Genomic DNA, 6,964 nt, shown 5'->3' with positions numbered 1-6,964 from the left:
ATGCTGGCCGACGGGACACCCAGCTTAACTCTGGGGCAACTTAAAACGAAGAAAATAATTTAATCAAGATTAATCGTCATGTGACCCTAGCAAAATGTGCCACACACTTTTGGCAAGATTCGCCAAAAAACTTGACATTCGCGGTAAAAATCCAAACATGTGAAAAATAATTAATTAATTACCAGCAGCAATGGCTGATACTCTCCTTAGAACATTTACTATCGGTGAAATCTTTCAGTCAAATACGTCACCCCAAGCAAGTATTCCAAAACATGCATGTTACACATCTTTACACAACTGGCAAGATGGAGGTTAACAAATTGGTCTCATCAAGACGTTCTCCTTATTGAATACTTATTTGGATAAGTGAAAGGCCTGAAGTGAATTAAGGGATGACAGGTATCGGCATTCATGCTCACCTGTACGGAACATTCCGGAATCATCGAGTCAGATCATTTCATATGTACACTTTGTTTAGGTATTTCTCGAATGTTCTCTTATCTATTACTCCGAGACAACATTCTGTCTGCTGAACAGGAAGGTGCAGTTTATTAATAGCCAAAAAGGGAAGTGCAACATACAGCACAATCACTTCCTGTACAGTGAGTTCACTAGCCAATAATAATCTCGTTCGACGCCATGACAGTGCACCTAGCTTCATGGTGAATGGGCCAAAAGGTGCCTGAAGGCAGTGGGGAGGAAGTGATGGAAGGTTCGGGTAAGTTTAAACTGAAAAATACAACTTCAGCTCCTCGTGAAAGCGTAAAACTCTGGATCATAGCGGAAACAGCTCGGTCCATTTCTGCTAGTTGAGAGACACAGGGCCAGCATCTAACGTTGCACACTTGAATGTTTCAACCTTGCTTCAGGTTTGCTCCCCCAAGACCCCGTCCCTGACAGAGTTCTTGACAAATTGCCTCGTGTAGTATCGGATAACCTGGACCCCCAAAAGACATAAGCAAACATCCTCGGAGGCTAGAGTGCGGAGAAACTGCAGAACTCATCTGCTGAGGATCTGATGCCCTCATGTGGCACTTATACCATATGTTGTGCCAAGTAATGTATGACAGGAAAGTGATTCCTGCTGACAGGAAGAAAGTGATTATTATCATTCTTTACAAAAAAAAATCGCTCAAAATGACAAAAACTATTGAGGTGACAGCAGCTCCTCTGTGCGGATAAAATATCTCCAAAGGAATGTGCCGATTCTGGATTTTCAAGCAGCTGGAGCTTACTGTTCTCTAGAAATGTGTGAATTACCCCAGTGTTCTCTCCCTGGGTCTAGCACATAATATCAGTGTGAGTAATTATTCAATCCTTTTAGAATGTTTGCTCAACTTAAGGTGTTTGTGTTACGTGTATACGAAGCAGGCGAGGCAATAAATTCAACACAAAAACATACTGAAAATGCTTCTGCAATGAAGAATGGGGGAAGTAAAAAATAAATAACTAGAGAGTTCGTAGAACACCTTACCCCACGTAGACTTGAGAAACAAGGGCGTAAAATCCGCTCCCAACACGTAAAATCCGCGGGGTCTGCGAACAGAAAATTTGATTGGTCAAGATGACATAAAATACTGTAGTATTTCGTCCAAGTACTGTTAAACTAAAAGTTTTTGAAAGTGCCAAGAAGATGACTTATGTCCTACAGTGTTCAAATATATAATTAAATTGAAATTTAAAAAAAGATTTTAAAGGTTGTAGAAATTTCTTTGATTGTAAATTTACCGCCGTTGATGCAGCGTTTTTTACACCACCCTATCCAACACTTTACATGAGTTATTTGTGCCTGTTATTTGTGTCCTTCATGACGTCCTTAAAAAGAGTACGTTTCATGTTTGAAATGATTTTCAATTTTGTTTGACGGACAGACAGAGTAAAAAAGAAAATCTCACTCCTCTCTGCACATGTGCGATCAGGACAAATTCAGTCAAAGTACTACTAAACTACAGGTTCATTTTCCATTTCATTTTCCGATTTATGTTCAAAATATAACATTCAATTGAAATAAAGTTGTTCCTTGATCATAATCTGACATTCACAGACAGACAGACAGACAAACTGATCCAATTGCTTAACCCCGCTTTCGCTTCGCACGCGCGGGGGTAAAAAAATCCTCCTTTTTCAAAAATTGTTCGAGTGAAAAAAAACATTTCTTTAATATCCGCATAAACAAACTCACCCACCTCTGGGGAGGAAAAAATGTGTAACATCAGCTGAAAACTACAAAGCAAAGGATGAACACCTGCGCTGAGGTTGGTGGGTGCAGGACCCTCACGGTTGGGCGAAAAACTTTTAGACTCCCCGCTCGTTCATTATTAACGCAAACAGAACTTACAGGTAATGACTCAGGATAACTCCAGGTGTCGGTACAATGTTTGTCACACTTAGTCGTTAAAATCCACTTCATCACTGGTTATCAGTATTCATTTCTCATGGACATCATTGGATTTTGGAGTTTATTCATCCCCATATTTATTGCTTTGCATGGTATCCCAACATGGCGGATTTGATACAATTATTGTATACTGGGGCCTAGTTTTGTGACAACCTATAAAGTATTTTATTAGCATCTGAGTGTCATTGAGTAACTTGAAAATATGGGCATATTACATTCATGATAGTGAGAATAAGACATCTTACTATAATTCACCAAATGCCTGTCTGTCTGTCTGTTCCCAGGTACCGCAAAAACGGCTGAACCGATCGCAACGATATTTTGGGTGGGTAATCCTGGGACCCCCTGGAGTAAAATAGGCTATATTGTTTTTTTTTCAATTTTCCAGTTTTTCCAAACACGATGGAATAATTTTTTTTACCGATATGAACAGTGATGTGGCTTTTATTGAAACTTACGATATAATTCACCAAATGCCTGTCCGTCTGTCCATCCGTCTGTTTCCCAGGTACCGCAAAAACGGCTGAACCGATCGCAACAAAATTTTGGGTGGGTAATCCTGGGACCCCCTGGAGTAAAATAGGTGATATTGTTTTTCAATTTTTTTTCTCAATTTTCCCCAATTTTTCAGTTTTTCCAAACACGATGGAGTAATAAATGGTAATAAATGGTAATAAAGTAATAAATGTATTTACCGATATGAACGGTGATGTGGCTTTTATTGAAATTATACAAATACTGTTTAGATTTTGATGATTTGCATGTGATATGATTTAATGGATGTTTATATGAATCGTTTAAAATAAAAAAGCCTTCAATTTCTGATATTTTGCCTTTTCATTTGGGCCTCTCAATCGGAGCCCCACCCATAGGGCGGGTACCATTGCTAGTCATTGTAATTTTACATGGATGGCAAGGACATTTGTGAACAATATAGTACTTGGCATCCATCCATATGAGGGGTCACGTGATCATGAGGAAGGTGTTTAAGCAGAGACAAGTTCTGTCCAAGTCACTCTCAAACCTTAGGTTTCACTTTTCTCATGACACTATGTTTTGACATCTGAAGTTTGACATGAAGCAAATATATTGTCTATGACAGGATTATGTCTTTTATGTCCTACCCTTATGTCAATGAACTGGTTTTATCCGAGGCACTCAAGCCCGTCTGCGAGTGACAGCAAGTTGCCACGTTTTGCCACAGTTAGAATCTCTGAATGCCAAGTGTGACCTCGACTACCCCAGCATCAGGTTCATCCGGCAATTCGTCTTGTAAGAGGAGGAGATCTGGGGATGAGATTGCAGACATTAAATACTTGATACGATGCATTTCTGTCAATGCATCATCTTTTTCATGCTGAGGTTTTTTGGCTCAGGCCTGGAGCTGCTTCGGTTGATGCAATTTTGAAGAACTGGTCTATTTCTACTAGTCTCTGTGCGTGCTTGCGTCCGATACCTTACTTGCTCTGATGAAGGGCTAATACTCAAAACCTCAGCAGCATCTCCTTTCCTATGGTGGTAAACATACTCTTATTAATTTTTAGTTCACAAAATATATTGTATTCCTATTAGCCACCCGTGAAGTGAACCGATAGACTACACTCATTTTGGACGAAGGGTATGGAAAAAGCATGGAACATCGAGGTAGAGAAAAAACCGTTTTCTAGTGAGGGAGGAACCTCCTTCAATGTGGTTTCTGCGCATATCCTTCATGCTTGGCTATGCATATACAAATCTTACTTTTGGACATTTTCAACAACTCCTCCATGCTCTTCATCTGCCAAAAAACACTCCGACCATTAAAATGATCATGTGTTGTTATTCAAGTTTGGATAAGTGACTACTCTAGTTTTATGTCTGTTGATGATCGAATCCCTTCGTCCACAATTTACACACACGGACGGACGGACGCACACACGGACAGACGCACACACGCACACCAGCTATGTACAAATGTGTAATTTCCAGAGTTGTTACCATGGCTTGCATTACATATGAAAAAAAGCATCGTGAGCATATGAACACACAACACAGGATTTAAAACTGCGTACCCTAATGGTGTCACAAGTGTTGATACCATTAAACTGTATAACGACTATAACCTACCCGCATTATGGCGTTATGGCTGTATGGTGTAATGGGAAAGCAATATTGCCATTCCCTTTCAGTAATGATGGTGCACCCTCAGCGATGAAAAGGCAGTCCACAGCCCAGTGTGTGGGGGTGTGTATGTGTGTGTGTAAGGAGAGTGTATGTAAGTAATGGTGGCTGTCATGCCGGACAGAACAAGGTCACTTTGAGCGGGCGGCAGTGCGGCCATTCTGTGCTAGAAATATAGACAATTAATCGCCAGTGCTCCTCTCCGCCTGTCACCATCCATACTGATCGACTTTTTACTGCGCAACAGTAACAGCATTGTGATTGAGCACACTAATATCTCACTTTTTGAAGTTTATTCCCCTTTGAGTTTACTACAACAGTCATTGAAATATGCTTCAGAGATTTCTTTAATATTTTGTGCTATGGTGTGTGTGTCAGAGAGAGGGAGAGAGAGAAGGGGGGAGGGAGAGAGGGAGGGAGGAAGAGAGGGGAAGAGAGGGAGAGAGAGAGAGAGGCAGAGAGTGAGAGAGAGGGAGAGAGAGGGAGGACGAGGGGGGAGAGAGGGATAGAGGGGGGAGAGTGGGATAGAGAGGGAGAGAGGGATGGAGGGGGAGAGAGGGATAGAGGGGGGGGGGGAGAGAGGGATGGAGGGAGAGAGAGGGAGAGAGGGGGAGAGGGAGATGGGGGGGGAGAGGGACAGAGAGAGAGGGAGAGAAAGAGAGAGAGAGAGAGAGAGAGAGAGATGGTTTTTCGTAAATGATGATGCTTCTGCAGCTGTGAATCGGCGCTTCTTTGGCCAGAAGCCTCGACCGTCTGCCTCGCAGGCCGGAATTCTTCTCGCCAACTTCGTGCGTGAGAAGGGAAGATAAATCTCGCGCTGGGAGCGGTTTATAGAGCCGCTCGTAAATAACGCCCTAGCCTTTGGAGCCCGCAGTTTTCATTAAATCATTTGCGGCCTCCTTATATTGACACCGGGGGTTGTGGATGGAGGAAATGCAGTCGCATCCATCAGGCCCCTTTCCTGCGGCTCATAAATCAGCCACAATGGCAGCTGGCCCGTCGCGAAAGTCCTTGAAACGGAGCGGAGAGGGCCTCGGAAATGAAAGATGGCGGAGGGGCTGTACATCGCCCGAACCGATGACTCCGATTTCCAGCGCCCTCGCTAATGGCTCCGCAGCATTTAGTCCTTAATGTATCTCAATCTACCTTTGGGGAGAGGAGTTAAAGCAGAATTATGATAATCTGTAAAACAGAGGGAGACTGTGGGACTGTTTATTCCCTAGCTCATCTGTCAGCCTGTCCTTTCCGCCCAGTCCCCTTTGTGTGCCAGTGAAGGAGGGTGGGGGGATGATTGATTTGCAGTTCTTCTCTCTCCATCCATCACTGATATGAACTCCATACTGATCTGTGCTGTCACTTGTGATATAATGGATAGTGACCCTCTTGCACCATTCTCCTTTTCATTATTCTCTCTCTCTCTCTCCCTCTCTATTTCTCTCGCTCTCTCTTTTTGCTTTCTCTTTCTCTCTTTCTCTCTCTCTCTCTCTCTCTCTCTCGCTCTCTCGCTCTCTCTCTCTCTATCTGTCTATCTATCTATCTCTCCCTCTCTTTTCGCTCTCTCTCTCTCTCTCTCTCTCTCTCTCTCTCTCTATCTCTCTCTCTCTCCCTCTCGGTTCGCTCTCTCTCTCTTTTCGCTCTCGCTCTCTCTCTATTTTCGCTCTCTCTCTATTTTCGCTCTCTCTCTATTTTCGCTCTCTCTCTATTTTCGCTCTCTCTCTATTTTCGCTCTCTCTCTATTTTCGCTCTCTCTCTCTGTTCGCTCTCTCTCTCTCTCTTTTTGCTCTCTCTCTCTCTCTTCGCTCACTCTCTCTCTTTTCGCTCTCTCTCTCTTTTCGCTCTCTCTCTTTTCGCTCTCTCTCTCTTTTCGCCCTCTCTCTCTCTCCCTCTCTCTTTTTGCTCTCTCTCTCTTTTCTCTTTCTCTCTCTCTCTCTCTCTTTTCGCTGTCTCTCCTCCCTCTCTCTCCCTCTCTCCCTCTCTTGCTCTCTCTCTCTCCTTCCATCTCCATGCACAAGCGTTGCATTTCAAACCGATCTTTTGCATTGATATAATTAAAGGCAGAAGTATGTGCCCAACGCTGAAGTTCTAAATTTCTGGCTCTAATTCTCTGCCCCTGATGGATTGTTGTTTTTCGATTTTTTTTTTTTGTGATATCTTTGAAGATTCTAACATTTCGTTTGGTGGAGGATTTCTCCTGCTTGGTTCTTTTTCCCATCAATTGATCAATCCAATACAACATCCCTGATAATGTTTTGCGTATACTCTGCTCCCCTCTTTCAACGTGCTGCAAAACGGGGAAGGCCTCGGCAAATGCCTTGCATATTAAAGTGTATTTTACTTCTTCCTTCCTGATGAAGCCATGACGGCAGACACAGCAAGTGTTTCTTGTATGACAATGCATTTTGGCCC

The 6,964-nt window shown here is 42.9% G+C and overlaps 1 long non-coding RNA gene across 1 annotated transcript; it reads left to right on the top strand.

The window, feature by feature from the left end:
• The first annotated feature begins 646 nt into the window (after positions 1-646).
• On the top strand, positions 647-3,108 carry LOC144893173 (uncharacterized). The gene is made up of 3 exons (XR_013624236.1): positions 647-718; positions 2,683-2,723; positions 2,907-3,108. It is a non-coding gene; the product is annotated as an uncharacterized LOC144893173 (long non-coding RNA).
• The last annotated feature ends 3,856 nt before the right edge of the window (positions 3,109-6,964 follow it).

Source organism: Myxine glutinosa, chromosome 8 (assembly GCF_964187855.1).
Source record: "Myxine glutinosa chromosome 8, kmMyxGlut1.1, whole genome shotgun sequence".
NCBI lineage: Eukaryota > Metazoa > Chordata > Myxini > Myxiniformes > Myxinidae > Myxine > Myxine glutinosa.
Note: the sequence above shows the minus strand (reverse complement) of the source record. Positions and strands in the feature narration are given on the sequence as shown.